We start from the raw sequence: 25,190 nt of genomic DNA on the forward strand, positions 1-25,190 counted from the left end.
ACCCCAATTTCCCCACTCAGACCCCACTAATATCCCCAGGGAGATATTAACAATAACAGGGGAGGCCTGGAGGGTTGGTTTTATCCCCTTCCCACAAACCCAGCACGTGCCTACAGTGGTGGAAGCAACCGCCGGGTGGCTGGAAGCATGTCCTGTGCCCCATTTCACCCCCGGGAATTCTATCCTGGGCCTCATAAAGCAAGTCTTAAGGTGCCAAGTCACCCCAGAAAGAATTGAGTCAGATGATGGGGCTCATTTCCCAAACAACCTTATAGACACTTGGGTCAAAGAGCATGGTACTGAGTGGGTATATCGTAACCCCAGGGAAAATCGAGGGATGCATTGGGTTGTTAAAGACTACCTTGAAGGTGCTGGGACGTTCAAAAATTGGGATACACATCTGGCAAAGGCCACCTGGTTTGTCAACACTAGGGGATCTGCCAACCGAGCTGGACCTGCCCAATCAAACCCATTACGTGCTGTAGAAGGGGATAAAGTCCCTGTAGTGCACGTAAAAAACATGCCTGGGAAGAGAGTCTGGGATGTTGCTGCCTCAGGCAAAGGCAAACCCATTTGGGTGGGTGATGCAGAGGAACGGGGCGGTCCGATGCGAACCTCAAGGGGATTTAATGTTGGGCGGGGATAGCCCATGAGTTAATGGGCTGATGTTAATTACTGTATAATACCAAATATCATCACTACTATGATTGCTCTATGTCACATCAGTGGCATGACGGTAAGAGTCACCCAGGTTAATTAGAGAATAATGTTGGACAGAAATGGACATGTGCAGCGGTGATGGAACCAGAGCTGGTTTCAGCATGAAATGATCCAGAATCATCTATGGGACATCTACTGTCCAGAATCATCCATGGGACAACCCATAGATTAAGGGAATGATATCTGTGTGTGCATATCAGCGGATGAGTAACTTCTGAGGAAGAGAATGAGTAACGGTATTGGGAAGAGTGAGACCTGAGCGTGACATAGATGTTATGGAATAAGGGGTGGATAATTTCCTGGTTTTGGCTGGGATAGAGTTATTTTCCTTCCCAGTAGCTGGTGTGATGCTGTGCTTCGGATCTGGGGACAGAAGCAGGACAGCTGACCCCAACTGTCCAAAGGGATTTTTCCATACCATATTGCATCATGATCAGCTCTCCAGCACAACTCTGTGCAGCTGAACCACAGAATCATTGAATCACTGAGGTTGGAAAAGACCTCTAAGATCATGTGGTCCAACCCTTAACCTAGCACTAAACCTTGTCACTAAGCTCTACATCTACACGTTTCTTAAACACCTCCAGGGATGGTGACTCAACTGACTCCCCGGGCAGCCCATTCCAATGCAGCACCACCCTTTCAGTGAAGCAATTTCTCCTAATAACCAATCTAAACCTCCCCGGTGCAAGTTGAGGCCATTTCCTCTTGTCTTATCACTTGGTGCGTGGGAGAAGAACCCAATCCCCACCTCACTGAAACCTCCTTTAAGGCAGTTGTAAAGTACAAGATGGTCTTGAGCAGACAGGGAAGGAAAGATTGACAGGGCAGTTTCTGTAGTGTAGTGGTTATCACGTTCGCCTCACACGCGAAAGGTCCCCGGTTCGAAACCGGGCAGAAACACTGTAGAAATTTTTAGGATCCTACTGGGCAAAATGTCCAGCATACAGCTAAGCACAAACATCACACAATGGGTGAGCAATTGGCTGACGGGCAGGGCTCAAAGGGTTGTGGTAAATGGGGCCACATCTGGCTGGCGGATGGTCACTAGTGGGGTCCCTCAAGGCTCCATTTTAGGGCCAGTCCTCTTCAATGTTTTTAGAAATGATTTGGATGTAGGACTAGAAGGTGCTCTGAGCAAATTTGCCGGCGACACTAAACTTGGAGGAGTTGTGGACTTGGATGAGGGTGGAAAGGCCTTGCAGAGACATCTGGACAGATTGGAGAGCTGGGCCCAGATCACCAACCACATGAAGTTTAACAAAAGCAAGTGCCTGGTCCTGCACCTGGGAGGGGACAACCCTGGCTATGCGTACACACTGGGTGATGAGACGCTGGAGAGCAGCCCTGCAGAGAGGGATCTGGGGGTTGTGGTTGACAGCAAGTTGAATATGAGCCAGCAGTGTGCCCTGGCAGCCAGGAGGGCCAACCGTATCCTGGCGTGCATCAAGCACAGCATTGCTAGTCGGTCGAGGGAAGTGATTGTCCCGCTCTACTCTGCGCTGGTGCGGCCTCACCTCGAGTACTGTGTGCAGTTCTGGGCACCACAGTACAAAAAGGACATTAAACTGCTGGAGAGTGTCCAGAGGAGGGCGACGAAGATGGTGAAGGGCCTAGAGGAGAAGACATATGAGGAGCGGCTGAGGTCACTTGGCCTGTTCAGCCTGGAGAAGAGGAGGCTGAGGGGGGACCTCATCGCAGTCTACAACTTCCTCGCGAGGGGGAGCGGAGAGGCAGGTGACCTATTCTCTGTTATCACCAGTGACAGGACCCATGGGAATGGTGTGAAGCTGAGGCTGGGGAAGTTTAGGCTGGACATCAGGAAGAGGTTCTTCACCGAGAGGGCGGTCGCACACTGGAACAGGCTCCCCAGGGAAGTAGTCACTGCACCAAGCCTGTCTGAATTTAAGAAGTGATTGGACTGTGCACTTAGTCACATGGTCTAAACTTTTGGGCAGACCTGTGTGGTGCCAGGAGTTGGACTTGATGATCCTTATGGGTCCCTTCCAGCTCGGGATATTCTATGATTCTATGATTCTATGACTCTATGACTCTATGATTCTTTTCTCCAAGCTAAACAACCCCAGCTCTCTCAGCCTCCTCATCAGACTTGATCTCCAGACCCTTCACCAGCTTCGTTGCCTTTCTTTGGACATGTTCCAGCACCTCGATGACCTTCTGGGAGTGAGACAAGGGCAGCAGCTGAAGGAATCACGCTGCTGCCACCTGTATTGAAGGAATTGTGCTGCTGCCACCTCGTGTTGAAGGAACCACATTGCTGCCACCTTGTGTTGAAGGAATTATGCTTCTGCCACCTCCAATATTTTTTGGTTCGACCCTGGAATTGCCTTTTCAGTAGATCAGATTGACTCTCCTTCGTTCTTATTTATTAGCAATTCATACGATGTACAGCTCGAGGTGGGTGCCTCCCGGGAGGTACCCCCGTTACATTTGGTTCTGTATTTTTATGATTTTGTTTTTTTTAATAATTTTTTATGATAACTCCACCCTGACATAGTTCCAATCCATACCGGCCCTTTTAACCAATCCAGTTTTCTGAGTCTGGAGTCTCTCTCTGTGATTTTTCTATTCAAATTCTTGGGTGACACCTTCCTGGAGTAGGCCGAGCTTCTCCAGGTGTTGATATCCAGGAGTTATCCCATCGTTCTTCTGTGATTCTCCTTACTTATCTGGTCAAAACTGTTCTTCTGCTGCTACCTAAGAGGTTTTGAAATGAGGGCAAAAGTAGAGTAGCAACTTACATATTGACCTTTGAGTCCAAATTCTCTGATTTGGTGTCCATGATGTGAGGCAAGGCCAAACTTCCTGGAATGCTGTTGATGTGTCATCTCGCTGTATTTTATGTAGCTGTTATGGTTTAACCCGGCCAGCAGCTAAGCACCACACAGCCGTTCGCTCACAGCCCTCCCTCCCTCTCTGGGATGGGGAGAGAGAATTAGAAAGAAATGAAAACCTGTGGGTTGAGCTAAAGGCAGTTTATTAGGACAGGAAAGAAAGGAAAATAATAATAATAATAACAACAACAACAACAACAATAATAATAATAATAATGTGTACAAACAAGTGATGCATAATGCAATTGTTCACCACCCGCTGACCGATGCCCAGCCTATCCCCGAGCAGCCGGCCCCCCCACCCCGGCCAGCCACCCCTATATATTGTTTAGCATGACGTCAGATGGTATGGAATACCCCTTTGGCCAGTTTGGGTCAGCTGTCCTGGGTCCATCCCCTCCCAGCTCCTGCTGCACCCCCAGCCTGCTCGCTGGCAGGACAGAGCGAGAAGCCGAAAAGTCTTTGGCTTAGTGTAAGCACTGCTCTGCAACAATTAAAACATCAGCATGTTATCAGCGCTCTTCTCATCCTAATCCAAAACATAGCACCCTACCAGCTACTAGGAGGAAAATTATCCCAACCGAAACCAGGACAGAGTGTTATGCTCAGTGGTGCAGAATCTAGCTGGTGGCCTGTAGTGTTCCCCAGGGGTCAGTACTGGGTCCAGTGTTGTTCAATTTATTGATTGTATATAATTTTATCAGAGATGTGGACAATGGAACGGAGGGCGCCCTCAGCAAGTCTGCTGACGACATCAAGCTGGGAGGAGCAGGTGATACCCCAGAGGTCTGTGCTGCCATTCAGAGGGACCTCAACAGGCAGGAGGGTTGGGCTGAGAGGAACCTCATGAAGGTCAACAAGGGCAAGTGCAGGGTCCTGCACCTAGAGAGGAATAACCCAAAGCACCAGTACAGATCACTGAAACTGGCCACTCACAGAGGTTTTGGAGTCTCCTTCCTTGGAGATACTCAGAAGATGTGTAGATGCAGTCCTGGAAATCCTGCTCCAGCTAATGATGCTTGAAGGGGAAGAGCTTGGACTGGACTCTTCCAGTCCTCACTATTGGGTGATTCTGTAATGACCAACAGCTTTACTGCGACTTTTTCTGTGGGACACCATGCTAGTTTGAGTCCTGGAGCCCATGGAGCAGAGCCTCTTGTTGAGCCTGGACTCATACCTACGGTGTGTGCACCTCATGGGGTGAGTGTGCACACTGAGGGTGTTCACACTGGGGAGTGCAAACACGCTGGGGACAGGGTGCAACATGGAGTGTGAGCACACCATGGGCCGTGTTCTCCCCATGTTGGATCAGATCCTAGGCCCTAATCCCTGTGCTCTCCTGTGCTCTCCTGGGCAGGAGGCAGTGGGACATCAGCATCTGACACGAGACTTGTCACATGCTGGGCAGTCCCAAGCAGATATGTCCTGACCATTCCCGTCTCCAGTGGCTCTGGGCACCCACAAGTGAGGGCTGAGTCCAGCCCACATTCCCTAGCAAATCACCCGATGATCTCATCCGCACATGGAGAACACAAGCTTAACAGCAGGCCCTTTTAGGGTGCAATTTCTTGAGAGTATTCATGACTCCAGAAGAAGGAAAAAGGTCTCAAACTTCAGGCACAGCACTGAAGACATCCCCTTTTATTCCAGAGAGGTGAAAAAGGAGTACAGCTCTGACATAAGTACATTTAAAGATGGCTTCTGGGACAGAGGGACTGGGTTTGTACCTCTGGAGGAGAGAGACAAATCCAGACATTCATGTTCAAACAGGGTAGTCAGAGAAAAATGTCCAAAGCACAAGAGTTGCCTGAGAAAACAACCAACCAACCACCACCACCAACAACAAAGTGAATAAATATGGGTGGCTTAGTCCTGCTGAAGTACTGCCAACAGAATCAGTTTCTTCAGGGAATCCTTCAGCTCCTGGTTCCTCATGCTGTAGATGAGGGGGTTCAGTGTTGGAGGCACCACTGAATACAGAACTGCCACCACCAGATCCAGGGATGAGGAGGAGATGGAGGGGGGCCTCAGGTAGGCAACTGTGCCAGTGGTGATGAACAGGGAGACCACGGCCAGGTGAGGGAGGCACATGGAAAAGGCTTTGTGCCGGCCCTGCTCAGAGGGCATCGTCAGCAGAGCCTCGAAGATTTGCACATAGGACACCACAATGAAAACAAAACAACCAAATGCTAAAGAAAGACTAAACACAATTACCCAAAATTCTCTGCGTTAGGCATCTGAGCAGGAGAGCCTGAGAATCTGGGGGATTTCACAGAAGAACTGGTCCAGGGCATTGCTTTGCCGGGGGGGGGGGGGGGGGGGGGGGGAAGGTATTGGCAGTGTGCAGCACAGCATAGAGAAAAGTACTGCCCCAGGCAGCTGCTGCCACGTTGACACAAGTTCTGCTGTCCATTATTGTCCCATAGTGCAGGGGTTGGCAATGTAGCGGTCATAAGCCATGATGGTGAGAAGGGAATATTCTGCTCCAAGCAAGAAGAGAAAAAAGACCTGGGCAGCACATCCTGAGTAGGAGATGGTCCTTGTGTCCCACAAAGCAATGGCCATGGATTTGGGGAGAGTGGTGGAGATGGAGCCCAGGTTGAGAAGGGCGAGGTTGAGGAGGAAGAAGTACATGGGGGTGTGGAGGCGGTGGTCGCAGGCTACGGCTGTGAGGATGAGGCCGTTGCCCAGGAGGGCAGCCAGGTAGATGCCCAGGAAGAGCCCGAAGTGCAGGAGCTGCAGCTCGCGTGTGTCTGCGAATGGCAGGAGGAGGAACTCTGTGGGGAAGCTGCTGTTGGACATTTGCTTCTTCTGGGAGCAAAGGCCTGTCCAAAGTGGAGAAATACAGGGTAGATTTCTCTGAGCAAACCTACTCCATTTCTCACAGAAACCCACCGCAACACCCGTGTCCTTTCAGGAAAACCTTTGTGCAGCTCCCTTTTCCTTGAGCTCTGGTTTGTATAAAGCTGAGACTGACAGTACAGCAAGGACTCTGCTCTGGATTCCAGAAGAGCAAGTCCTGCCCTACAGCAACTGGTAAACAGCAACACACGGGGATCCTCAATTAATCCACTTGTTATAATGAAGATTATTTCAACATTGTTGCTCCTGGTTAACCTGGCTTCAGAGCAGAGCTGCGAAAATTTTGTTTTGTTGAACTTATTCTAGTGGCCCTCACCACACATGAGGAGTCCTTTTATGGATAAATAAATAAATAAATAAATAAATAATAAATAAATAAATAAATAAATAAGTCTATCTATCTGCTGTGATCAAAGTGAAATCTTGTGGGTCCTGAGAGGCAAAGGGACTGTCTCTTAGTGCCTGGGGTGGACAGCCAGTCTATCCATCAGTCCCAGGCTCAGGTGCCCTGTGCTGGCAGCTCTTTGAGGATGGGAGCATGATTACACCCAGATGTTCCCCTGAGGAGAACCTGGACACTGCTGAGAGCAGAGGAATCCAGTCTGAAAGTGCGAATCAACAACTCCCCGCCCCATGTCGGTGTACCTGAGGAGGACCTCAGCTCTCCCCTCCCAGCCAAAGACACAGAGGGCTCCTTGCAGATGCCCGCAGACACCATCCAGCAGCAGCATTTGCATCACCTTAGCAGTGAGCTGTCTTCTGCATCGGGCTCCTAGATAGCAAAGCTGCCTTGGGGGAGCTGTGCCCTTGTGGACGGCAGCCTGCAGTCCAGCAGGATGACCCGGGGAAAGAGAGAGATGTCCTGAAGATGGGGTGTCCTGCAGGGAGGGCCAGCTCATTGCCAGCCCCACACACTGCAGGGCCCAGACCCCACAGGGTTTAGCTGGGACAAAGACGGCAGGAAAAAAGGGGAAATATGGTGAACTGTCCCAGTGTTCCTGCCAAGGGAGGCAGGACAGGGACAGGCAGATGGCATTGGGGCATTTCTCCTCCCTGCAGTTGGGATGCCACTCTGCTCTTACACCTCTGGGGCCTGCATCGGGGGGGGGGGGGTTGGGAGCTGCTTGTACACTGTTAGGGCCTGCCTTGGGGGGAGAGGGGGGTTGGGAGCTGCTTCTACACTGTAGGGGTCTGGGTCTTGGGGGGTTGGGGCTGTTTGTACACCTTTGGGGCTTGCCTCTGGGGAGGGTGGGGAGTTGCTTGTACACCTTTGGGGCCTGTGTCTGGGGGTGGTTGGGGCCTGTGCCGGGGGGGCTGGGAGCTGCTTGTACACTCTAGGGTCCTCTGGCAGGCTTTGGGACCTCCCTTTGAGGGGGGCAGTTGGGAGCTGGTTGTACACCTTTGGGGCCTGAGTCTGGGGCGTGGGAGCTGGGGCTGGGGCCTGGGGCCTGCATCTGGGTGGGTGGGGTGGGGTCCAGTTCTTGGGGGGGGGGGTTGGGAGCTGCTTGTGGACAGTTGGGGTCTGCATCTGGGTGTGGTTGGGGCCTGCGTCTGGGGGTGGGTTGGGGCCTGCTTGTAGACTTCTGCAAGCCTGCGTCTGGTGTTTGGGGGCTTTTCTGTAGCGTTTGGGGCTTGCCTTTTGGCTTTGGGATGTGTCTTGAGCTTCTGGGGCCTAGCTGTAGTGCTTGGGGCCTGCGTCTGGGGCTTTTCTGTAGCATTTTGGTCGCGTGTTTGTGATTTGGGGTCTCTGTCCAGGGTTTTGCCTTTTTTGTAGTTTTCAGCTTTGTGTCTGGTTCTTTGTTGGTTGTCTGGGGTCAGGGGCAGTTTGGGGTTTGGATCATTAGTCAGTGTCATTAGCGTTGGGGGGTTGATATGAAGGGTTATTGTTGTGGTTAGAGTTGTTAGGGTTAAAGGGAATAAGGCTTTTAGGGTAAGGGGATCAAGGTTGTGGGAATAAAAATGTTTTTGCACAGAGTTACATCGTTTAGAGGGAAGGAAGGTGGTATTGAGATATGCTTGCAGTGATAAGAAAGCTTACCAGACAACCTTGTAAAATGCAGACAACCAGAATCCTTAGAGCAATTGGGTGGAAATCGCAGTGTAAGAAACATTACCACCTCAAAGAGGGAAACAGTCAAGAAAAAAAGAAAATTGACTTGTAACAGGCCAGCAGCTGTGTATTTTCTGTGAAGCACCGGATAGATTGTGAACCTGGATTACCCAGTCAATGGGGAAACTGGGGAGGGTCCTGGTCACCGAGAGGGAAAAAAAAATTATATAAGCTGTGTTATGGAACTAGTAGGTGGCTTGTGGGACGCCTGCCATTGCAATCGTGAATAAAAATGCTACCTCGCTGAGATCCTTGCCTGAGCCTATGTTATTGGTTACAGAGTGCTTCTAACAAGGTGTTAGGGTTTTAAGGTTTCAGGGCTAAGGCACTAGGGTTGGGTTTCAGGGTTAGGGTTTCCAGGGTTTAGGGTTAGGATTTTAAGGTTGTTAGGGTTGGAGTTATAAGGGTTAGGGTTTGGGGGTTAGTGTGTTAGGGTTTTAGAGTTTTTTTGGCTTTTAGTGTTGATAGGGTTTTTAGGGTTAGGGTCTTAGGGTTTTATTTATGGTCAAGTATTTAGGGTTAGGGTTTTAAGGTCTTAATTTTTTTTTTTTTTAAGGTTAGGGTCTCCAGGGTTAGGGCCTTGAGAGTCTTAATTTTTTGGGTTAGGGTTTAGAGGGTCTTAATTTTTAGGGTTAGGGGTTTTAGGCATAGGTCTTCAGGGGTTTAGAGTGGTAAATTTTATCGGGTTAGGGCTGTAAGGGTTTTTAGGGGTAGGGTTTTTAGGGGTAGGGGTTAGGGTTAGATCCGTGGGTGCCGTAGGGTTAGGGGTCCGGGTTCTTAGGGGTTAGGCCTACTATTAGGGCGGAAGGCCAAAATAAGAGGGTGGGAGCCCCCCCAAAATAGAAGGGTTGAAGCCCCAAATTAGGGGAAGGAACCCCAAAATTGTGGGGAAGAACCCTGAAATGGAGAGGTGAAAACCCGAAGTTGAGGGGAAACCGCCAAAACGGGGTGAAAACCTCCATAAACAAAAAACAGAACAGGGAATGTAACAGAGCAAGAAATGGGGTTAAGGTTTAGGGTGAGGGTTAGGGTTAGGGTTTAGGGTTAGGGATCCCAGAAAGGGCATTTCCCCCCACAAACTGACAGGTTCCTCTCCAAACAGACCCAAGAACAGCTTTCCGCACCCCAAACTGTCTGTTCCCCTCCAGAATGACTCCAAACCTGCTTTTCTCACCACAAACTGCCAGATTTCCCGCTGAAAAGACCCCAAACTGGCTTTTCTTAACCCAAAGCATGTGTTCTCATCTCAAAGGACCCAAAAAGTGCTTTTTTTCTCCCCTAAAACAGGGCTTGGTGGGCAGTTCCCCCAAGGTGCCACTGCCCTGGGGCGCTTAAGCCTCTATTGTAAGGGGGGGGGGACACAATAAAGCAAAGATCCCCCTGCTCTGCTTGTCCCTTGGTATGGCCACATGTGTGTGTGTGAATTTTGGGGAGGACATTTGGGGGGGGGGGTAAGGCACATTCAGGAAGCACGTGGGGGGGTCCCCAATATCCCCAAGGGCTCCTCGCCACCATGGCAGAGCCTGGCTGCAAAATGGGGGGAAAATCAAAGATTTTGAGCAAAGGATGGGATGAAGAGGGAGCACCCAGGAAACCTCAGGCTCCTCCAGACCCTCCTAATATTTCCAGGACCCCTCAGAATGACCCATTTACCCTCTGGAAACATCTCATTATCCTCAGTCCCCCCAAGAATCTTCTATAATCCCCTTCAGTACCCTCATTTACCCCCCAGATCCCATATTCCCTTCAGACTCCCTGGACCTCATCAGGACCTCATTTCCCACCCCAGTATCCCTGGGACCCTCCATTTCCCCCCAAATCTACTCCCACTATCCTCCAAGCCCTCCATTTTCCTCCCAGAACTCCCACTTTTCCACACCAGAATGCCCACTTCCCCTCTCAGACCCTGCCCGATATCCCCAGAACCCCCTGGGACCACCCCAAGATCCATTCCCTAATTTCCTCCCATTACCCCAGAACCCCCCAGTATCCCCAGGGAACCCCAAAGCTCCCTGTTACTTTTCCAGGACACCCATCTCCCCCCCCCCCCAAGTATCCCCAGAGCCCCCAGTTCCCACCCAGAACCCCAATTTCCCCACTCAGACCCCATTAATATCCCCAGGGAGATATTAACAATAACAGGGGAGGCCTGGAGGGTTGGTTTTATCCCCTTCCCACAAACCCAGCACGTGCCTACAGTGGTGGAAGCAACCGCCGGGTGGCTGGAAACATGTCCTGTGCCCCATTTCACCCCCAGGAATTCTATCCTGGGCCTCATAAAGCAAGTCTTAAGGTGCCATGGCACCCCAGAAAGAATTGAGTCAGATGATTTGGCTCATTTCCCAAACAACCTTATAGACACTGGGGTCAAAGAGCATGGTACTGAGTGGGTATATCGTAACCCCAGGGAAAATCGAGGGATGCATTGGATTGTTAAAGACTACCTTGAAGGTGCTGGGACGTTCAAAAATTGGGGTACACATCTGGCAAAGGCCACCTGGTTTGTCAACACTAGGGGATCTGCCAACCGAGCTGGACCTGCCCAATCAAACCCATTACGTGCTGTAGAAGGGGATAAAGTCCCTGTAGTGCACGTAAAAAACATGCCTGGGAAGAGAGTCTGGGATGTTGCTGCCTCAGGCAAAGGCAAACCCATTTGGGTGGGTGATGCAGAGGAATGGGGCGGTCCGATGTGTACCTCAAGGGGATTTAATGTTGGGCGGGGATAGCCCATGAGTTAATGGGCTGATGTTAATTACTGTATAATACCGAATGTCATCACTCCTATGATTGCTCTATGTCACATCAGTGGCATGACGGTAAGAGTCACCCAGGTTAATTAGAGAATAATGTTGGACAGAAATGGACATGTGCAGCGGTGATGGAACCAGAGCTGGTTCCAGCATGAAATGATCCAGAATCATCTATGCGACATCTACTGTCCAGAATCATCCATGGGTCAACCCATAGATTAGGGCAATGATATCTGTGTGTGCATATCAACGGATGAGTAACTTATGAGGAAGAGAATGAGTAACTGTATTGGGAAGAGTGAGACCTGAGCGTGACATAGATATTATGGAATAAGGGGTAGATATTTTTCTAGTTTTGGCTGGGATAGAGTTATTTTCCTTCCCAGTAGCTGGTGTGATGCTGTGCTTCGGATCTGGGGACAGAAGCAGGACAGCTGACCCCCACTGTCCAAAGGGATTTTCCATACCATATTGCATCATGATCAGCTCTCCAGCACAACTCTGTGCAGCTGAACCACAGAATCATTGAATCACTGAGGTTGGAAAAGACCTCTAAGATCATGTGGTCCAACCCTTAACCTAGCACTAAACCTTGTCACTAAGCTCTACATCTACACGTTTCTTAAACACCTCCAGGGATGGTGACTCAACTATTCCCCGGGCAGCCCATTCCAACGCTGCACCACCCTTTCAGTGAAGCAATTTCTCCTAATAACCAATCTAAACCTCCCCGGTGCAAGTTGAGGCCATTTCCTCTTGTCTTATCACTTGGTGCTTGGGAGAAGAACCCAATCCCCAGCTCACTGACACCTCCTTTAAGGCAGTTGTAAAGTAAAAGATGGTCTTGAGCAGACGGGGAAGGAAAGACTGACAGGACAGTTTCTGTAGTGTAGTGGTTATCACGTTCGCCTCACACGCGAAAGGTCCCCGGTTCGAAACCGGGCAGAAACGGTGTAGAAACTTTTAGGATCCTACTGGGCAAAATGCCCAGCATACAGCTAAGCACAAACATCACACAATGGGTGAGCGATTGGCTGACGGGCAGGGCTCAAAGGGTTGTGGTAAATGGGGCCACATCTGGCTGGCGGATGGTCACTAGTGGGGTCCCTCAAGGCTGCATTTTAGGGCCAGTCCTCTTCAATGTCTATAAATGATTTGGATGTAGGACTAGAAGGTGTTCTGAGCAAATCTGCCGACGACACTAAACTTGGAGGAGTTGTGGACTTGGATGAGGGTGGAAAGGCCTTGAAGAGACATCTGGACAGATTGGAGAGCTGGGCCCAGATCACCAACCACGTGAAGTTTAACAAAAGCAAGTGCCTGGTCCTGCACCTGGGAGGGGACAACCCTGGCTATGCGTACACACTGGGTGATGAGACGCTGGAGAGCAGCCCTGCAGAGACGATCTGGGGGTTGTGGTTGACAGCAAGTTGAATATGAGCCAGCAGTGTGCCCTGGCAGCCAGGAGGGCCAACCGTATCCTGGGGTGCATCAAGCACAGCATTGCTAGTTGGTCGAGGGAAGTGATTCTCCCGCTCTACTCTGCGCTGGTGCGGCCTCACCTCGAGTACTGTGTGCAGTTCTGGGCACCACAGTACAAAAAGGACATTAAACTGCTGGAGAGTGTCCAGAGGAGGGCGACGAAGATGGTGAAGGGCCTAGAGGGGAAGACATATGAGGAGCGGCTGAGGGCACTGGGCCTGTTCAGCCTGGAGAAGAGGAGGCTGAGGGGGGACCTCATCGCAGTCTACAACTTCCTCGCGAGGGGGAGTGGAGAGGCAGGTGACCTATTCTCTGTTATCACCAGTGACAGGACCCATGGGAATGGTGTGAAGCTGAGGCAGGGGAAGTTTAGGCTGGACATCAGGAAGAGGTTCTTCACCGAAGGGCGGTCACACACTGGAACAGGCTCCCCAGGGAAGTAGTCACTGCACCAAGCCTGTCTGAATTTAAGAAGCGATTGGACTGTGCACTTAGTCACATGGTCTAAACTTTTGGGCAGACCTGTGCGGTGCCAGGAGTTGGACTTGATGATCCTTAGGGGTCCCTTCCAGCTCGGGATATTCTATGATTCTATGATTCTATGATTCTATGATTCTATGATTCTATGATTCTATGATTCTATGATTCTATGATTCTTTTCTCCAAGCTAAACAACCCCAGCTCTCTCAGCCTCCTCATCAGACTTGATCTCCAGACCCTTCACCAGCTTCGTTGCCTTTCTTTGGACATGTTCCAGCACCTTGATGTCCTTCTGGGAGTGAGACAAGGGCAGCGGTTGAAGGAATCAGGCTGCTGCCACCTGTATTGAAGGAATTGTGCTGCTGCCACCTCGTGTTGAAGGAACCACATTGCTGCCACCTTGTGTTGAAGGAATTACGCTGCTGCCACCTTGTGTTGAAGGAATTATGCTTCTGCCACCTCCAATATTTTTTGGTTCGACCCTGGAATTGCCTTTTCAGTAGATCAGATTGACTCTCCTTCGTTCTTATTTATTAGCAATTCATACGATGTACAGCTCGAGGTGGGTGCCTTCCGGGAGGTACCCCCGTTACATTTGGCTCTGTATTTTTATGATTTTTTTTTTTAATGATTTTTTTATGATAACTCCACCCTGACATATTTCCAATCCATACCGGCCCTTTTAACCAATCTAGTTTTCTGAGTCTGGAGTCTCTCTCTGTGATTTTTCCATTCAAATTCTTGGGTGACACCTTCCTGGAGTAGGCCGAACTTCTCCAGGTGTTGATATCCAGGAGTTATCCCATCGTTCTTCTATGATTCTCCTTACTTATCTGGTCAAAACTGTTCTTCTGCTGCTACCTAAGAGGTTTTGAAATGAGGGCAAAAGTAGAGTAGCAACTTACATATTGACCTTTGAGTCCAAATTCTCTGATTTGGTGTCCATGATGTGAGGCAGGGCCAAACTTCCTGGAATGCTGTTGATGTGTCATCTCGCTGTATTTTATGTAGCTGTTATGGTTTAACCCGGCCAGCAGCTAAGCACCACACAGCCATTCGCTCACAGCCCTCCCTCCCTCTCTGGGATAGGGAGAGAGAATTAGAAAGAAATGAAAACCTGTGGGTTGAGCTAAAGGCAGTTTATTAGGACAGGAAAGAAAGGAAAATAATAATAATAATAACAACAACAACAACAACAACAATAATAATAATAACGTGTACAAACAAGTGATGCACAATGCAATTGTTCACCACCCGCTGACCGATGCCCAGCCTATCCCCGAGCAGCTGCCCCCACCCCCTCGCCACCCACCCCTATATATTGTTTAGCATGACGTCAGATGTTATAGAATACCCCTTTGGCCAGTTTGGGTCAGCTGTCCTGGGTCTGTCCCCTCCCAGCTCCTGCTGCACCCCTAGCCTGCTCGCTGGCAGGACAGAGCGAGAAGCTGAAAAGTCTTTGGCTTAGTGTAAGCACTGCTCTGCAACAATTAAAACATCAGCATGTTATCAGCGCTCTTCTCATCCTAATCCAAAACACAGCACCCTACCAGCTACTAGGAGGAAAATTATCCCAACCGAAACCAGGACAGAGTGTTATGCTCAGTGGTGCAGAATCTAGCTGGTGGCCTGTAGTGTTCCCCAGGGGTCAGTACTGGGTCCAGTGTTGTTCAATTTATTGATTGTATATAATTTTATCAGAGATGTGGACAATGGAACGGAGGGCACCCTCAGCAAGTCTGCTGACGACATCAAGCTGGGAGGAGCAGGTGATACCCCAGAGGTCTGTGCTGCCATTCAGAGGGACCTCAAGGGGTTGGGCTGAGAGGAACCTCATGAAGGTCAACAAGGGCAAGTGCAGGGTCCTGCACCTAGAGAGGAATAACCCCAAGCACCAGTACAGATCACTGAAACTGGCCACTCACAGAGGTTTCGGAGTCTCCGTCCTTGGAGATACTCAGAAGATGTGTAGATGCAGTCCTGGAAATCCTGCTCCAGCTAATGATGCTTGAAGGGGAAGGGCTTGGACTGGACACTTCCAGTCCTCACTATTGGGTGATTCTGTAATGACCAACAGCTTTACTGCGACTTTTTCTGTGGGACACCATGCTAGTTTGAGTCCTGGAGCCCATGGAGCAGAGCCTCTTGTTGAGCCTGGACTCATACCTACGGTGTGTGCACCTCATGGGGTGAGTGTGCACACTGAGGGTGTTCACACTGGGGAGTGTAAACACGCTGGGGGCAGGGTGCAACATGGAGTGTGAGCACACCATGGGCCGTGTTCTCCCCATGTTGGATCAGATCCTAGGCCCTAATCCCTGTGCTCTCCTGTGCTCTCCTGGGCAGGAGGCAGTGGGACATCAGCATCTGACATGAGCCCTGAACCTGTTTGCTGTCACTTTGTTTTCTCTTCTCTGATCCCACTGGAAAACTTACCGCCACCCAGCACTCAGAGGAACAGCACGGTTGTGTGAAGGAGGTTGTGAGGGCAGACTTGCTTTCTTCTTAAGAAGAGGTTTCTCTTGCTCATGTCATCCTCCATGCAAGTTGAGAATTCCTCCCGTGCCCCTGTTCTCCTGTCCAGCATATCCCAGTTCCTGACTGCCTGCAGCCCGTTTGTGCCAGGAACTCTGCAGGACAACACAAGGGTCCGGGCCCTGGGCTCCTCACACAGAGCAGCCTGCCCTGAGCTGGTGCAGCCAGAAGCAGGCCTTTCTTTCTCATCCATTCCTGCACCACACCCAGAGTGCCCTGCTCTTCTCCAGGGGCATCCGTGCTCCCCAGAGAGCTGTTCCCCATGTGAGTGAATCTGTGCTGGCCTGGCTGGCTGTTCGTGGCCCCCTCCCTGAACTCCCCCCAGGGCCCTGCTGCTGGTGGTGTTGTGCGGAGTGAGTGGGTTGTGGTGGCTGGGGGTCGGGGTGGGAAGCAAACCCAGACAGATGGGGGTCATTGTACATATGTATCCCCCTCCACAGGGACCTGTGGCTGTTGTAGGAGTTCAGGGCAATCACAGGGAATTTCAAGTGTTCAGCCATGTTCAGGTGTGTCCTTAGATCCCGGCTATGGTTCTTCTTTAAAGGGTACATGAGTCATTCCTCAGGCTCCCTTCCCTGCAGTCTCTATGTCTCTGCTGCCTCTCATGGGACTACAGAGCCCTAATTAGCCCAGGTAGTTTTCCACTTAGCCCTTTGGGTGACTCCACGTGGCAGTCTGAAGCTGCATTTGCTGCCCACCCCTAGAAATGGGCTGTCTGTGAATAATCCCTGTGCTCTCCTGGGCAGGGGGCAGTGGGACATCAGCATCTGACACGAGCCCTGTCACATGCTGGACAGTCCCAAGCAGGTATGTCCTGACCATTCCCGTCTCCAGTGGCTCTGGGCACCCACAAGTGAGGGCTGAGTCCAGCCCACATTCCCTAGCAAATCACCCGATGATCTCATCCGCACATGGAGAACACAAGCTTAACAGCAGGCCCTTTTAGGGTGCAATTTCTTGAGAGTATTCATGACTCCAGAAGAAGGAAAAAGGTCTCAAACTTCAGGCACAGCACTGAAGACATCCCCTTTTATTCCAGAGAGGTGAAAAAGGAGTACAGCTCTGACATAAGTACATTTAAAGACGGCTTCTGGGACAGAGGGACTGGGTTTGTACCTCTGGAGGAGAGAGACAAATCCAGACATTCCTGTTCAAACAGGGTAGTCAGAGAAAAATGTCCAAAGCACAAGAGTTGCCTGAGAAAACAACCAACCAACCAACAACAACAACAACAAAGTGAATAAATATGGGTGGCTTAGTCCTGCTGAAGTACTGCCAACAGAATCAGTTTCTTCAGGGAATCCTTCAGCTCCTGGTTCCTCATGCTGTAGATGAGGGGGTTCAGTGTTGGAGGCACCACGGAATACAGAACTGCCACCACCAGATCCAGGGATGAGGAGGAGATGGAGGGGGGCCTCAGGCAGGCAACTGTGCCAGTGGTGATGAACAGGGAGACCACGGCCAGGTGAGGGAGGCACATGGAAAAGGCTTTGTGCCGGCCCTGCTCAGAGGGCATCTTCAGCACAGCCCTAAAGGTCTGCACATAGGACAGCACAATGAAAACAAAACACCCAAAAGCTAAACAAAGACTAACCGCAATTACCCAAAGTTCCCTGAGGTAGGCATCTGAGCAGGAGAGCCTGAGGATCTGGGGGATTTCACAGAAGAACTGGTCCAGGGCATTGCCTTGGCACAGTGGTATGGAAAATGTATTGGCAGTGTGTAGCATGGAATAGAAAAAACTACCGCCCCAGGCAGCTGCTGCTATTTTCATACAAGCTCTACTGCTCAGAAAGGTCCCGTAGTGCAGGGGCTTGCAGATAGCAACCTAGCGGTCATAAGCCATGACAGTGAGAAGGGAATATTCTGCTCCAAGCAAGAAGAAGAGAAAAAAGACCTGGGCAGCACCTCCTGAGTAGGAGATGGTCCTTGTGTCCCACAAAGCAATGGCCATGGCTTTGGGGACAATGGTTGAGATGGAGCCCAGGTCGAGGAGGGCGAGGTTGAGGAGGAAGAAGTACATGGGGGTGTGGAGGCGGTGGTCGCAGGCTATGGCGGTGAGGATGAGGCCGTTGCCCAGGAGGGCAGCCAGGTAGATGCCCAGGAAGAGCCCGAAGTGCAGGAGCTGCAGCTCGCGCATGTCTGCGAATGGCAGGAGGAGGAACTCGTTGGGGAAGCTGCTGTTGGACATTTGCTTCTTCTGGGAACAAAGGCCTGTCCAAAGTGGAGAAATACAGGGTAGATTTCTCTGAGCAAACCTGCTCCATTTCTCACAGAAACCCACCACAACACCTGTGTCCTTTCAGGAAAAACTTTGTGCAGCTCCCTTTTCCTTGAGCTCTGGTTTGTATAAAGCTGAGACTGACAGTACAGCAAGGACTCTGCTCTGGATTCCAGAAGAGCAAGTCCTGCCCTACAGCAACTGGTAAATAGCAACACAGGGGGATCCTCAATTGATCCACTTGTTATAATGAAGATTGTTTCAACATTGCTGCTCCTGGTTAACCTGGCTGCAGAGCAGAGCTGTGAGAATTTTGTTTTGTTGAACTTATTCTAGTGGCCCCACCACACATGAGGAGTCCTTTTATGGAAAAATAAATTAATAAATAAATAGATAATAAATAAATAAATAAATAAATAACTCTATCTGCTGTGATCAAAGTGAAATCTTGTGGGTCCTGAGAGGCAAAGGGACTGTCTCTTAGTGCCGAGGGTGGACAGCCAGTCTATCCATCAGTCCCAGGCTCAGGTGCCCTGTGCTGGCAGCTCTTTGAGGATGGGAGGATGATTACACCCAGATGTTCCCCTGAGGAGAACCTGGACACTGCTGAGAGCAGAGGAATCCAGTCTGAAAGTGCGAATCAACAACTCCCCGCCCCATGTCGGTGTACTTGAGGAGGACCTCAGCTCTCCCCTCCCAGCCAAAGACACAGAGGGCTCCTTGCAGATGCCCACAGACACCATCCAGCAGCATTTCTATCACCTTAGCAGTGAGCTGTCTTCTGCATCGGGCTCCTAGATAGCAAAGCTGCCTCGGGGGAGCTGTGCCCTTGTGGACGGCAGCCTGCAGCCCAGCAGGACGACCCGGGGAAAGAGAGAGATGTTCTGAAGATGGGGTGTCCTGCAGGGAGGGCCAGCTCATTGCCAGACCCACACACTGCAGGGCCCAGACCCCACAGGGTTTAGCTGGGACAAAGACAGCAAGGACAGATGGGGAAATATGGTGAACTGTCCCAGTGTTCCTGCCAAGGGAGGCAGGACAGGGACAGACAGATGGCACTGGGGCATTTCTCCTCCCTGCAGTTGGTCTGCCACTAGTTCTGAAACCCACTGGCCTTGAGGGGAGAAGATTTTCTGGGTAGCAGAGGAGAGCAGGGGGTTGCTGCAGAGAAGGTGCCTGCACTGAAGGCCTGGCAGGCAGTGACTTAATTCCCCTCTCCCTTGGTGTTTCGGGCAGCAGTTCCCTTTCCATTCCTGCCAGGTCTCTGCTGCCTGGGAGCATCTCCTCTCTGCTGTCACTCACAGACCCAGTCCCCCAGTTTGTGTGCTTAGCTCTGCCCTGAAGACACCTCTGGTCCCAGAGTACTTTTCAGGAACATTTACATGAGAAAACTCAAAGCACAGAACAATTCACATCAAGAATCCGTTTCTGTCACCTTCCTCTTGAAGTTTCCCTTGTGACATGTCACGGGGGTGCTGTGAAGCTGTGAGCAGCCTGCAACAGGTAGCAGCCTCTGGGCACCAGCAGGAATCTGCACTGCCCTTCCCTGCCCTGCCCTGCCAGGGGGGTTCCTTCCATCCACAGCTTCTCCCCGCAGTGCCCTGGGCAGCTCCCCAGGCAGGCTGAGTGCTGAGCCTGGCAGGCGGCAGAGGCCCTGCCCCGGCACACAGCCCCTGGGGCACAGCAGGGACCCTGCTCTGCACCACAGCCCTGGCCACCCCTGCCTGCACCCCAGCTGTACAGCCGGTAGCCAGCCTCGTGAGAAGGAACAATCATGTTCTGTCCCTCTGACAGCTTTGGCAGGTAATCCCTGCTCTGGAGGTTTTCACTCCCCTCTTACACAAAGAAACTCTGAGGGTTCTTCTGAAAAATCCCCATAGGCTGCAGGATTTGTCAGCAAATCTGGAGATGGCAACAGGAACAACAGCTGCGCTGCCCTGCAGCCAGACACTTACCCTGTTCAGGGCTGGGAAGATTTCTCCTGCAGTGAGCTCTCAGCAGCCCCCCTCCACACTGCCTTTAACATCTCCCTCCCGTCTCTCAGCCACCCTTGTCCCCTGCAGGCAGTGCCCCCAGCCCTGCTGCGCTGTGCAGAGGAGCTGCTCGTGGGCAGAGCTGTCTCTCTGCAGCGCTGCCCGCTTGCCAGGAGCTCCCCTTGGGCCCAGGAGCCGGGCCCTGCTCAGCAGCACAGTGAGCTGTTGACAAGTCCCTGGGCCTCCAGGGGAATCGACTTTGAAACAGACTGAAGCAATCACTGATGTTCCTTCCCTCTGCCGGTGAAGGAAACTCATTTCCAGCACTGTCGTTCCTCATATCAGAAAAAGTATGAGGTCCAAGTATCACCTTTCCATGTCCTGGTTTTAGGCAGAACAGCCAGGCAAGGACAGGGAGGGATCTGCCTTCCCCCTGATGAGGGAAGTTTTTCATCTGAGTCAACCAAGGCATCTCATTCTTTGTTTGCAGTCCACAGGCTAGAAGGGGTCTTAGCTGCATCTCCCATGCCTCACAGAGGCCCACAGGAGTTGGGATTCCTCTTGTCTTGGTTCACGTGGGCACAAACCAGACATGTCCGCTGCGTGTCTCAGCTCCCAGCACATTTAATGGAGGTGGAAGGCAGGAGGGAGATGTTCAGATGCAGACCCCTGGTGACATTGGAAGTGCCAGAGTGACATTTGAGTGACATTTGTGGTGTCAGATTTCTCTGGGTCATAAACAGAGATGATATGAGGAAACTGCTAGCAGCTGTAGCCCAATGGCAAAGAAGTAAAGGCAGGATCTATTCAACCTCTAAAGACTATTGCTTTCAAATCCATTTAAATATGAAACGTAGATGTGAAATATGCCAAGATAAATATGTTTGGGGGATATAGTACCTCAATTTATGTTATTGGAAGGACATGCATTTTTGGAAATATCTATATAAATTTATATTTGCATAGAAGGAACGTCCTCATCTTGCTGGGACATGTCCCAGACCTATGAAAACAATCATAAATCTGCTAGACAAGCTACAAAATTCTGAAAATGAAGACTTCTTACACACCGAGAAGAACAACAACACAACATCTTTTTATTTATTTCACAGAATCACAGAATGGTTGTGCTTAGAAGGGCCCTCCAGAGATCATCTAGTCCAACCCCCCTACTCAAGCAGGCTCACCTAGAGCATGTTACACAGGGTCGCATCCAGGTGGATTTTGAATATCTCCAAAGAAGGAGACTCCACAGCCTCTCTGGGCAGTCTGTTCCAGTGCTCTGTCACCCAAACTGTAAAGAAGTTCTTCCTCATACGACAATGAAATCTCCTGTCATTCAATTCCTACCCATTACCCCTTGTCCTATCACTCACCACCACTGAGAAGAGTTTGGCTCCATCCACTTTACATTGTCCCCTCAAGTATTTATAAAGGTTGATAAGATCCCCTCTCAATTTCCTCTTCTCTAGGCTAAACAGACCCAGCTTGCTTAGTTTTTCCTCACAGGACAGTTGCTCCAATACCTTAATCATCTTTGTGGCTCTACACTGGACCCTCTCCAGAAGTTCTACGTCCCTCTTGTACTGGGGAGCCCAGAACTGGACACAGTACTCCCCGTGTGGCCTCACCAGGGCTGAGCAGAAGGGGAGGATCACCTCTTTCAAACTGCTGTCCACACTCCTGGTGCAGGCTAGGATCCCATTGGCCTTCTTGGCCACAAGGGCACATTGCTGGCTCATGGCTAACTTCTCCACCACGACTCCCAGGTCCCCCTCTGCAGAGCTGCACTCCAGCAGGTCAGCCCCCAACCTGTACTGGTGCCTGGGGATGTTCCTCCCCAGGTGCAGAACCCTGCACTTGCCCTGGTTGAACCTCATGAGGTTCCTCTCTGCCCAACTCTCCAGCCTGTCCAGGTCCTTCTGAGTGGCCGCACAGGCCTCTGATGTGTCAGCTACTTTGACAAGCTTTGTATTATCCACAAACTTGCTTAGGGTGCGCTCTGCCCCTTCATCTAGATCACTGATGAATAAGTTGGATGGCACTGGACCCAGTACTGACCCCTGGGAGACACCACGAGCCACAGACCTCCAACTAGACTTGACACCGTTGAGCACAACACAGAGCTCTGCCATCCAGCCAGTTCTTGATCCACCCCACTGTGCACTCATGGATCCCACAGTTCCGGAGCTTGCCCAGGAGGATGTTATGGGAGACAGTGTCAAAAGACTTGCTGAAGTCAAGGTAGACAACATCCACTGCTCTCCCCTCATCCATCCATCCATCCATCCATCCATCCATCCATCCATCCATCCATCCATCCAGTCATCTCATCGTAGAAGGCTACCAGGTGGGTTAAACACAACTTCCCCTTGATGAATCCATGGTGACTGCTTCTGATCACCTTCTTTTCCTCCATGTGCTTAGAGATGGCCTCAAGGATGAGCTGCTCCATCACCTTTCCAGGGATGGAGGTGAGGATGACCGGCCTGTAGTTGCCTGGGCCTTCCTTCTTGCCCTCCTTGAAGACTGGAGTAATGTTGGCTTTCTTCCAGTCCTCAGGCACCTCTCCTGTCCTCCAAGACATTTTGAACATGATAGAGAGTGGCTTAGCAATAACGCCTGCCAGTTTCCTCAGCACTCTCAGGTGCATCCCATTGGGGCCCATAGGTTTGTGGGTGTCTACCTTGCCTAAATAACGTCTAAGCCAATCCCCTTCAACATGGGGAAAGTCTTCTTCCCTCCAGGTTTTCCCTCTTGTTTCTAGGCTCAGTGGTGCTTGGGTTCTAGCCTTAGCATTGAAGACCAAAGCAACGAAGGCATTCAGTATCTCCACCTTCTCTGTATCCGCCATCACCAAGGTACCCACCTCCTTTACCTAACCACTCATATTTTCCTCAGTCTTCCTTTTGCTGCTGATATATTTGAAGAAGCTCTTCCTGTTATCCTTGATGTCTCTCACTAAATGTAATTCTCACTGGGCCTTGGCCTTCCTCATTGCATCCCTGCATTCTCTGATAATGTTCTTAAATTCCACCCAAGTCATCTGTTCCTTCTTCCATATCATGTACGTTTTCTTCTTCTGTTTAAGTTTTCCCAAGAGCTCTTTGCCCATCCACGCAGTTCTCCTGATCCCTTCCTCGAATTCTTTCTTGTAAGGATGCACCAACCCTGAGCTTGGAGGAAGTGGTGCTTGAACCATCATCCAGCTCTCACCGTCAGCACCACCATCAGCACTACCATACGGCAGCTCTCCTGGACACCCTTTCCCCTCAGGCCCTGGCCCAAAGGATTCTTCCAATTAGGTCCCTGAAGAGGTCAAAGTTAGCTCTCTTGAAATCCAAGGTTGCAGTCCTCCTTTTGCCCTGATTCCTTCTCCCAGGATCTTGAACTCCAGCATATCATGATCACTGCAGTCAAGACTGCTCTCAACCTTCACGTTCCCAACTAGACCATCTCTGTTTGTTAGTGCCAGGTCCAGCAGTGCCCTTCTTGTTGGCTTACTTTCCTGCTGCGTCAAGAAGTTATCTGCCATGGTCTGCAGCAACCTCCTGGACCATTTGTTCTGAGCTGTGTTGTCTCCCCAGCAAATATCTGGGTGGTTAAAGTTCCCCATAAGAAGCAGGGCCTGAGAACGTGAGGCAACTTGCAGCTGCCTGTAGAAGGCCTCATCCACTTCCTCTTCCTGATCCGGTGGCCTGTAGTAAAACACCCACCACACTGTCACCCCTGTTGGCCTGCCCTTTGATCCTCACCCATAGGCTCTCGACTTGCACTTCGTCCCCCCCTAGGCAGAGCTGCATACATTCCAGTTGCTCACTGACATAAAGAGCAACTCCACCACCTCGCCTTCCTGGCCTGTCCTCACTAAAATCACAAAGCTGTCCATGGCCACATTCTGGTCATGGGAGATGTCCCGCCATGTCTCAGTCATTGCAACGAGATCATAACCCTGCAACCGCACACACACCTCCAGCTCCCCTTGTTTATTCCCCATGCTGCGTGCATTTACATAGAGGTGTTTGAGTTGGGCTCCTAATGTGTCTGCCTTTCTGGATGGGGCAACTTTAACTTGTCCATCTGGGCCTGCGGGAGCTCTCCTGTTAAGCTCTGTTCCCTCTCTAGGCTCTGGGCGTCCTTTGCTGGCTCTGGTGTTCAGCTGGCGTGAGTGGGATGGCATGTCATCCCGTACCTTATCCCCAGCATCCCTGATGATCTCCCCCTCCCCCATCGACACAAACTGGAGTCAAAGGCAGCCTACTGCTATGTCACAATTAATATCCCTAAAACATTTTTCTCCAGCAGCATGCAGGCCACAGTTTGCTTTAATTTGGAGGGGAGTCCAGTCCACCTGAAATCAGCTGCCTCAGGGGTGGAAACACAGCCCTACCATTTGCCATGGACTGATTCAGACCGCCCTGGAACTGGGGAAAACTCCTGAATACCAGCAGTACGTTGATGGCATTATTATGTGGGGTTAGAAAGCAGAGGCTGTTCTTGAGAAAGGGAAGAACATGTACCAAATCCTTCTGAAATATGATTTTGCACTGAAAAAGAAATAAGAGACCGGCACACTGGATCCTGATGCAGGCTGGCCATGGTCAAGGGGGCCACTGCAGAGGCATGGGCTGGGCATCGTTCAGCACGGTGGTGAGCAATTGCCTTGCGCATCCTTGCTTTGTACATATTATTATTATTGTCATTATCATCATTATTCTCTCTTCCTTTTCTGTCCTATCACACTGCCCTTATCTCAACACGTGAGCTTTTGGGGGGTGAGGGTGAGCTGTGTGGTGCTGAGCTGCCTGCCAGGTTAAAGCACAACATGCTTGACAACCAGACTCTAACAGCACAAATCACACTTCTAAAATGCGTCTCTCCTGTGTTCAGAGAGGAGCAGTCGGTGATGACTTCAGTCTGCTTCAAACACCACACCCCAGGAGAGACCCTGCTGCCTTCAGGAGCTGTCAGCCCTGAGGCCTTGGGGACACCTTGAGGGAGCCCAATGGCACAGAACAAGCGATGCCATGGTCGGGTGCTGTGCTGCTGAGCTGGGCCGGGCTCCTGGGCCCAAGGGGAGCTCCTGGCAAGCGGGCAGCGCTGCAGAGCGACAGCTCTGCCCAGGAGCAGCTCCTCTGCACAGCGCAGAAGGGCTGGGGGCTCTGACCGCAGGTGGCACGGGGACAGGAGAGAAGGAGA

At 50.9% G+C, this 25,190-nt stretch overlaps 2 pseudogenes across 2 annotated transcripts; both read right to left on the reverse strand.

The window, feature by feature from the left end:
• Window positions 1-5,441: 5,441 nt before the first annotated feature.
• Window positions 5,442-6,610, reverse strand: LOC310887704 (olfactory receptor 14C36-like; annotated as a pseudogene). Its single transcript has one exon. The product of its transcript is annotated as an olfactory receptor 14C36-like (transcript).
• A 10,442-nt stretch (window positions 6,611-17,052) lies between these two features.
• On the reverse strand, window positions 17,053-18,033 carry LOC310887705 (olfactory receptor 14C36-like; annotated as a pseudogene). Its single transcript has one exon. The product of its transcript is annotated as an olfactory receptor 14C36-like (transcript).
• Between the last annotated feature and the right edge of the window lie 7,157 nt (window positions 18,034-25,190).

This window comes from Anser anser (assembly GCF_964211835.1).
Source record: "Anser anser genome assembly, chromosome: 29".
NCBI lineage: Eukaryota > Metazoa > Chordata > Aves > Anseriformes > Anatidae > Anser > Anser anser.